Raw genomic sequence first — 10210 nt, 5'->3', positions numbered from 1 at the left:
CTTGCCTCTCTGTTAAAAAGTCACCACAGATTCATCCCCATAGTCAGTAAAATGGACCATAGAAATACTTTTCAACAAACACTGATGTACCCCTTCATGATGTAAGCATACTTATGTAAAAAATCTACCTACAATTATATTCAAAACACTCCAGATTTGTATCCATTCAGAAACAGGAACTGCTGACCAGTATGCAGAACATTTAGCACCAGAACATTGAGGGACAAAATGGAAAGATGACTGCTTGGTATAGCAACCCTCAGAATAGCATATCATTACCTTGCCATTACAGGACCACCCCATTTTAACCATTAAAAAATACTGGATGTCTTAAAGTAACAGTCTGCAATTCTGGCAATTCAAGCGTGTTGATATTTGAGTGCAACAGCCAATCAAATTACACCCTCTCTTTCAGTGCTCTTGAAGTAATGTGTTCAGTAGTGCATTGCTTGGTCTGAGCCACACATTTGTTTCCCATTTACAGAGCTAGGACTGTGCATTACATTACATTTACATCACTGCAGGTCAGGCTTGATCATCGTGTCTGAGCATCCTTTCTGCAGTGTCAGTGGAGCTGCCTTCTGATGTGTCTGTGTTGTTTTTCTTCTTTCTGTTAGTAGTAAACAATAACAAAGGCAGGGGAACACATAAACCATTAACAAACAATTCAATTCCATCAAATTAGACTCCTCCTGTGAGCTCTGGAGGAAATGTTTCATCCCAACATACCTGTGTTTGATGATGAACCAGGAGATGGCAACGACACCGACGACACCAACAAGACCAAGACCAAGACCAATAGCAACACTGTTGGTGTTGTTTGCTGAAGGATGAGATATTTTTGAGATATTTTATTCAAGGCATTGAGTATGAAGCACGTGTGGATAAATAAGGTGCGATCTTTTTCCATCCTCGACTTACCCTTCGATACTGTGGTTAGTGGTGTGGCAGTGATGGACTGGGCTGGAGCAGGTGAAGGAAAATACTCACAATGGCAGTCTACTTTTCTTCTGACCTTTGTAGCCAGGAGGGAAAATTGACAAATAAATAAATATGAATTACACGTATAAAGCTTCATTATCTCATATGAAGATCAGTGTGTGCAATTGTGAACAAATTGAAACCTTTTGTCTGAGTGGGCAGTCTACATCCAGTGTGACGGAGTTGGGGCAGTGGCTCAAAGTGAAACTGAGCTTCGTGGCCTTTAGGACTGGTGGTGACAAGGAGGCAGGCACATTCCCCTTCTCATAGATAGCCCTTACAGTTTTCTGAAGAAAACAGCAGGAAAGAAAACAAAATCGAATCTGTCACTCAACCTAACCTGATGCTGGTTTATATGGTCTATCCGTAAGTGCAATGTTATACTCTGTCAGAAGCATTTGTCCACATGGAATTTGAGTTCAGTTTTGTGAAGTTCACCTCAGTAATCAACTGTACTTCACAGTACGGATCGTTCAGTAGATCAGTAATGCTGGGTTGCAGTTCAAACACGTAGGATCCGTCTAGTTGTACTTCCCCCTCACAAAGGTCTGTCACAGGAGGCGCAGAGACCTGACTGATGACATACATCAATAGGGCTAGTCCCACACACACACACACACACACACACACACACACACAAAACCATTCATCCAGACACATACATAGATTCAAGGTTAGAATACATCAAACCCCACTTTGGATAATGTAGTAGAAAGCATTGTCAATTGTGTTCGTACATTAGTGCAACTGTAGCTAACGATTGTATTCTGCTTTCGACAGTGGCACAAACTGACGCAACTACCATCAGGTAGCGACTACATCGGGTGGTGCACATGCGCGACTACCATCGTGTGTGTGTGTGTGGGTGTGTGTTATGCTATTTCACACTACGCCACACTACGCCAAACCCACGCGTTTCCCTCTGTGTTTGTGCCGGTACATGCTGAGTACATGCTCAGTGTAGACACTTCCGCTTTTTTGCCGATAGAGCTGAATTTCCAAAACGGCAGAAAATGAGTAACGATAACGATATATTTCATAACATATTTCTAATATCATTAGCTTGTATTTGCTTTAACCCCAACTTGAGTAAAGTTTAAGATTGAAAACGCTGTCAACGCGATAACAGCGTTAAGTTTGACAGTTAATGCATACAGCCCTCTATTTTCTTAATGTCACCCATAGAAATGTTTATTTCTATGAATGTCACCGAGGATCTGTACGTTGAAATGGTTGACTTCGCCTTACAGGGCACGAAAATATTTAGCCAAAAAACATTCGATGCAAATTCGACATTCGAACAAAATTGTTAGTAAACGTCAAGTAAATGTACCTGTATATATGTTGATGATGGTTTGTCCAATGTTCATGTTGCCGCGATGTGTTGACTGAGAGATATAAGAAGAAGAACAGCAGTGTTGTGGCTCTGTGGCTCACCGTCTGTGGATGCAGCCTAGCCTAGCTGACTGACTAGCTAAGGACCTCAAAGTTCTTTCGTACTCGACACAAAAGTCAAGGAATAAAAGTCTGTAATCCGAAATTCTTCTTTTGTAAGTTTACTTAAACTTATTTCAATAATACAGTATGCAATTCAGGATAATACTTTTCTAACAGGTTAACTGGCATTAGGTGTAGGTAAAAGGACTGTGTTGCTCCAAGGTCTGTCTGCTTCTGACTGCTTTGGGGTGTTTCTTGTTATTTCATATCAAATCAAACAGCCAATCAAATTACGTTATTTTTAGCGTCACCGGTCACTGGTCAACTATCAATATTTTCATTTCTACATTACACATGCAACACAATTTCTTCTTCGTTCTCATAAATATCATTCAATCTTAAATTCTCAATCAATTATTATTCATTCTTGAGCTGTTTTCAACTGGCCAATGAGCAATTGAAATGAGATCATCAGCTGTTTTTCCGTTACATGTCTGTGGAATGGGGATCAAGATACTGTAGGACATTTTACATGACACATTTTCTATGCTTTATTTCCCTCATTTCCAATAATTTCCTTGCCTTGCCCTGCACCTGCCCTCCCTACATATGCCTTCCCTGCCACTTCAACACACGTAACGTGGGACGGTATTAAAGGACATATCCATATTCATGTTATAGCCGTTAGGCCTATATTCATTGTGTGTGTAATATATTAATTCTTGTTGTTCATAATTGATCATATTTGTATGTCTTTGTTATTTATATAATTTTCATAGAAACCACGGATCATTCTATCATTTTCATCGAATTCATGTCTATCCTTTACATGGATTCAAGGTAGGCCTACACGGTTCATCAGTCAGAACATGTTCACCATCCATTCATGTCTTGAGTGAGTGTGTGTGTGCATTAAACACCGTGTTACATCCGTCATCATTGGGACATTGACATCTTTCTTGTTCTTACTGGACAATCTGTGGCGATTGGCACCTATTCCCTGCACTATCATACAGATCCTTTTGAAAAAGAATCAGAATCAGAATCAGATTTATTGTCAAGTAGGTATACGCCTACCTGAAATTTGCTCTGGTGTTCGGGTGCATACAACATAAAAACATAAAAACATACACACACAATAAGTACTACACACATAACATAAAACATAGAAACACACTGAGTACGATATGATTAGTACTACAGATAGAACACAGTATATATGGATACTGATATATATATTTAAAAAAAAGTGTATATAAAAATGTAAAGTGGAACGTAAAATGCAAAAAATCCAGGGCAGGAGTGCAAAAGTGAATGTGCAATGTGCAGCGTGCAATGAGTTAACATAACTCAGACTTGGGGTTTGGGGGCGGGACAAGAGTCCAAGTCAGGTGGGGAATCCGGGCCTTGTTAATAAGGCCAACTGCAGCCGGGAAGAAGCTGGTTTTGTGGTGTGAGGTTTTGGTCCTGATGGACCACAGCCTCCTGCCGGAGGGGAGGACCTCGAAGGGTTTGTGTCCCGGGTGGGAGGGATCGGCCGCAATCTTACCTGCCTGCCTCAGGGTCCTAGGCTGCCGCAGGAAGTACATCCTCTGTTGAGCTCTTTTGGTGAGGGAGCTGATGTTCAGCTCCCACTTGAGGTCCTCCGAGATTATGGAGCTCAGGAAGCTCAAATTTTGATCTGTGTTATGCCACAATGGCACCAATATACATTCAATGCCCGAGGCCAGAATGTGCACCTGACCTTTAGAGCTTTATGTAAGGTCAATATAACTTTATTAATACATTATAAATTGACACATTTATTCATTTATTCATCCTCAGAGGAAATAATTCTATAGTCATACATCGAAATACCCTGGTAGCCAAACATAAACATCTCCATTATTAATAATGCTATTATTATTCAATTACAAGTAATACTATCATATAATACATAATATCTTCATAAAAGTTAAACAAAGAGATAAACAATTATTGTGAGAAGGTACTCAAAGGACTCAAGGGATGGACTATACAACCTAATTGTCGAGGCTGACTCCCAGGTGGTGGAGGTCTGCACTGTCCAGGTACCCTTCTAGTTTGCACTGCATTACCATAGGCCCATGCTCACATAGAATTGGTCTATGTATGAAATTAAAAAATAAATAATATTTTATAGATAGGGAAGTACTTAATCTCCGTCTTGTGTATTGATCAGAGTTGTTATAAAAGGTTTGGGTAGGCCGCAGAAGATGGGCTCTGCATTCTTAAGTTTGGGAATGGCTGACTAAGGCAATTCAAATGTCACAAGAATGAGACACACACAGACACAAACACAGTCCCCATGCCACATCTCCTTGATAGACAATATCCACAGGCTATACATAGAATCGAGAGGTCATGTAACATTATGTGGCTATTCAACTTATTTGTAACATTATGTGACTAATTCACCTATTCTGAGGTATACGTAATATATTCTTTAAGTGGCCTCACTTCTTGACAGTTGTCCGTAACATCATAATTATCATCTCAAGAGCATTTTAATTTACGGTAATTAAAAACATTCTTAATCATAATCAGATGCTATTCCATAGAACTAGAACTAGCACTAGGGTGCCCGCTAGTTTCCAGGTAGTGGGCAATGGTGCCCTCTAGTGTCCAGTAAGTGGGCCAGGTTAGTGTTTGGTTATAATGACCTTGTGACAGGGTCACTCTGGTCCAGCAGAGGATATTGGTAAAGCATAGCAGTTTTAAAGGAGGTGATACAATTTAAGTTTGCACAACTATCTTCTCCTGTGAACATCATTATTAAGCGTCTTTGAAATCTGTGAAAAGCGCTATATAAACATGCTGTATTATTATTATTATCACTCATTAATGCTACACCTATAGTCACCGTCGGCTGTTTATAGAGGTGCGCGGCGTGGCTCCATGCTTTTCCGTTCTATACAGTCAGTGATATGCACAGGTTCAGTTTGTCTCAGTTTACAACGAGACTTATGGCGTCCCCTTGTGGCCATGCTGTGCACATGTCTGTGCTCTCGGTCCTTGAGCATACTCACAATGCAATGGGTGTTATTTTGGCTCATATTGCCAAAACCAAGTTGTGGATATCAATTTGGATTGACTTGCTAAGTTAGAAGATAGACGTACAATACCTAGAAAGAAAGGAAGTTATTCCCCAAAACATTGACTTTATAACCTTAAGAAAATATGACGGTACATACATTCGCTGCATACATAACCTCCATGCCTTGGCTCTTCTGCATTTAATTAAAACAAAAAATAACAAAATCAACTGACACATTATGAAGACATTTATTTTCAAAAATGTATATTATCTGAAAAGAATTGTAATGCAAAGGTTAATTTAGGCTAATAAAGGCTCCAGGACAATATTTAGATCTGTGCTGTCAATGCGGGTGTGAGAGTCCTAGGCGACTTGTGCAGGGATTTGGCAAAGGTCTTTAGCACACTGGGAAGAAAATGGTTGTTGTGGGATTCTCCCTTACATGAGGAAGATGCAATGAGATTCTCGTCTGGTGGCACTGAGGTGTCTGACGTGTAGTACAAAGAGGGAGGGAAATTAATTTGAAAGGTAAAGAAATGGTAACTATACTATCTACCAGCCTTTAAGGTTTGAATTAAGATGTTAATTAACATATCGGGCAATGTTAAATCAAAGGGAATCTTAATCCTAAAATCCCTCTGTGAAAAAAAGACCTCCTCTGGAAGACTGACCCTCATCCTCACTAGAGGATGTCTCAGTATCTGTGACTTCTGCAGACATTGGCTGAACTTTGTTGCGATTGTGAAAGTTCGTCATGGAATTCTGAAAATAAAAGCAAACCAATTGTGATTATGATGATTACTATTGATTACTGATGATTATTATTATTGTTGTTGTTATCAAAGTAACACTATTTTCAGTTTTAATATTGAAGAAGAATGTAAATGCTTTACCTTGATGTTGACAGACTTCTTATTGAATGCTGCAAGAAGCCTTCTGCTGAGTCCTCTCTCAGTGTCCCCCTTGTGGCTCAACTGAAGAAGCTCTTTCACCAAACATTTGGTCAGGACTGTACTGAAAACTGGAAGCCGGTAAACTAACAGCTTATGAACCATGTCTTTGGAGATAAAGTTTTTCAAAAGGTCCTCGTACATTTTCTTGCATATCTTCTGAGTCTTGATAGACTGTGGGTACGCCTCGTTTCTCGAGAGCCCTGATCTGGAGCAAAACTCTGAGAGGATCCTCTCAGTGAGGTCACTGTGGAAGGCTGTGAAATCAGCCATGCGCTCCGTGCTGGGCTCAATCTTCCTCATCAGCTGTAGCAACACTTTACTGACTAGAGAAAAGTAATCCTTTCCCTCAGAGCACACACTGGTTGTGTCCACTCCCTCTGTGCAGACAGTGACTGTGTAGTCCCCCACTGCGTCGCGATCACCTGCTCTACTGGTCCTACCTGCAAAGCCCTTGCTGGGCAACCTGTGACCAGAGGCCTCCACTGGCCCGCCAGATAAATCATTCATTATCTCCCGAGTCATCGTGGTGGTCAAAAGACTTACAATGTCCTCATAGATCACAATACAAGAGCTGGACGTTGATGGAGTGCCACACATGCTGTCATCCACGTAAGCCTCTTTTGACTCAGCATCATTTGCCTCAAGGACATCAACCAGAAGCTGGTCAAGGAAAGGCTTCAGAGACCTCTCAACGGTGGCATATATATACTTTGAGAAACGATCAGTCTCTCTCCATTCAGGGAAAGTGGACGTGCCAGGCACTGGCGTAGATGTAGGGACAACAAGGTTTCGGAGATGATTCACCAGAATGTCTATCAGTGGCTTCAAAGCTCCACTGGATAGTAGGTACTCCATCTTTATCCTCAATGTGGCAGCATCAATTAAACTCAGGGCCATATTTTCAATTACAGTCTCTATGGCATCAACGGCTGTGGTCAGAGCAACACACCCTGAGGTGCCTGTATCCTTGATGTGGCCACAACTTTGACCGCCGCTGGAAACTGCAAACCTGGCAGAGGGCGACTCAGGTTGACGGAGGACTAATGAATCTCTGACACACAAGCACTCATTAAAAAGGCTCCTCAACCGCTGCCAAGGTGTGGGGTAACGCTGCACATCAGTAGGCCTCTTGATAGTCTGGGCCTTTGTAGGCTCCACAGATGCCGGGGTGGCTTCAGTTGTGACCACATCCCATATGTGATTGGTAAAAGTTTCAATGCAGGAAGTAGGCGTTACACTCTCGGCGGCATTCATTGCATCTGTGTGGTTGCTGGAATGGCCCGGAGTGACGGAGGGGTCAAACTCCAGTGACCCCAAGTCCAGGTCCCATTCCTCTTTGGCCTCTGTCCTGGCCATCACCTTATATATCATGAGTTTAGATGGTGGTCTCTCCTCTGTTACAGAGTCAAGGCACCTAAAAAAGCCAAATAAATAATTTGACCATTATGCGAATTGGTTTGTTAATCTTGTAGTAAGTCTTGTAGACGTTCACATGACTTGGCGGACTTACATCGGAAAAAATGTCATAAGTTCAGTATTTCAATGATCATGGATACTTACTCATTTGTAAGGTTTCGGACAGCAGTGATAGTTTCAGAGTCTGTAGAGGAGGAGTCCACTGACCACGGCGTGACAGAGCGCACTTGAAGGACACTTGTAGTCCTCTCTGTGCACTGACCACTTGTGGATTGGTCATAGCTGAATTCTGGCTTACGGAAGGAGTATAGGAGACGCACTGAATAGTGTTTAATACCAAGGCTCAAAGAACGGGTTCAGTTTAGTTATTTCCCTTAACTCTGGACTCAAAGGCACGTTAAACTACCACACAGAGTTGTCCTTTCTTACAACGGTATTGTATTAAAATCGTTACTATATCTGGATATTTATGGTGCGGTTTTGATTTTCAGGTGCTGAGCTTGTTACCGCACTTACCTGATCCATCAGAGGAATGGAGCTCAGTTTGATGATGGCTTTTCTCTAAAAGTGGACCATCACCAACATAGACTCTGCGGTGATCCTCAGACCTATTCTGTTGTAAGTTCAAAGTTCAACGATCAAGTTCAAAGTACTTTATTGTCATTGTCACATAGACAACGAGACAGTAGAGGCAGCAACAGACAGCTAAAAAACTTACGATGCTGTGAACATTATCTTCCACAGCTAAATAATAATAAATAACAATTAATAAATAGATTAATAAATATCTCTGAGTAAATTTCAAAAAGCATTATATCTAGCTACATAACATCCATGTAAGACATGGATACAACGGAAAATATGAATGACTGACCAGCTGAGTGGCTAGCACACCTGAAGCCAGTTTCTGACTTCATATACATGAAAGACACTGCCAACCCAATTGTTTTCTCAATTATTTGTAATTTTCTAAGTGCATTTTGTTTTACTTTACTGAGCTTCAGTGAAATGTAATGCTTGATATTTTGCCTAGTCAGCTTAGTTTCACCAGGATGTTTACTGGCTGGTTTTTAATATACCTTAAAGTTCTGATGGCTGGTCTCCAAGAAACCACTGTGAAGGGAGCCTGGAGTCTGACCAGCCTCACCTTGCATCTCTGAAGACACAGGTGGGACCCTGTGGGGAAAAATAAGAGAAGGAATGCATTACAGTAAGAGTACACGATCATGATTTACAATGAGAAGATCCCTCTGTAGTGTGGCTGGTTACCAAAATAATCTTCACTGTAGTTGGTCCATCATTGACAAAATTGTCATGATGTGTGTTCTCCATAGAGTAGAATATTGTTTGAAGATCCGTAGCTTTGTACAATTGCAGCTAAAAGGTTCAAGCACTTTTGGTTAACTGACATAGCTTCCACACCATGAACAAATTGTCTACCTAGGATAGGCCTACTGCTTAACTTAAGGACAGTTGCAGTAGGCTACATAGACAGGCAAGGTTTTTAACTTTTATAAAGAGACAATTACTAGCTAAAATTATATAAACACTGAATTCAAAACCATATTATTAAACTTTGAAGTGAAAACGTAGTTACCTTGTTTTATGTTAATTATTCTGTTTATGGAGTTGCGGTTTTACCGTGCAGTTCTGATCATCGCAGTCTGGAAACAAATTGAATACAAAATAGAACTCGGCATTTTATAGAACGTATCAAACAACGAGTTTGGTTTATGGAACGTTTCATTGTGATACGTCAGAATCTCCATGGCAATTCAAGCATAACCTGCAGTCAAATCAATAATTGATACGCCGGAGATGTTTTTAATCCGTTATATGTTAAGAAACACGTGTTTTTAGCGAACTACAGTGAGGGAGTCAGAAGTCTGCCCAGGTCAGGCTTTTGTCATCCCATTTGAATAGTAACAATCATCATCAATGTTAAGTAGTCATTCAATAATATCTTGGTCTACAAAGGTTCTCGGACAAATCTGTTTAAAATGTGTAGTTTAGCTTCATATAGCCTATAGCTACATGAAATTCAAACCAAGTTAATTCCTGTCATGTAGCCTAATATAGAAGAAAAAAAAAATTGCGACATACCAAGGTTGGATAAGCTGCTGGCCATTTGCAGTATAAACCAGTTTTGTTATAATTTTGCTGGTTGAACAAATGTTGTCTTCGGCTTAATAATTCCAAAACCGTTGCTATGTTTTTTTTCTAAAAACCAGCAAGTCTCACTCTGAACCAAATGTTTATTTCTGATCAAAGAATCAAGATTGTGAAGGAATACAAATATCTTGGTATCTTGATTCATAATCAACTTACTTTTAAAAAACATGTTTAAAAAAATATGCAAAAAATGTAA

At 40.4% G+C, this 10210-nt stretch overlaps 1 long non-coding RNA gene across 1 annotated transcript; it reads right to left on the bottom strand.

Annotated features, from left to right (window-relative positions):
• Positions 1 to 735: 735 nt before the first annotated feature.
• On the bottom strand, positions 736 to 1262 carry LOC308380268. The gene is made up of 3 exons (XR_013969011.1): positions 1125 to 1262; positions 922 to 1015; positions 736 to 823 (listed from the first exon to the last, which is right to left on the bottom strand). It is a non-coding gene; the product is annotated as an uncharacterized lncRNA (long non-coding RNA).
• Positions 1263 to 10210: the final 8948 nt, after the last annotated feature.

This window comes from Sprattus sprattus, assembly GCF_963457725.1.
Source record: "Sprattus sprattus genome assembly, chromosome: 19".
Lineage (NCBI taxonomy): Eukaryota > Metazoa > Chordata > Actinopteri > Clupeiformes > Clupeidae > Sprattus > Sprattus sprattus.
The sequence above is the reverse complement of the archived record's forward strand: the minus strand, read 5'-3'. Positions and strand labels throughout refer to the sequence as shown.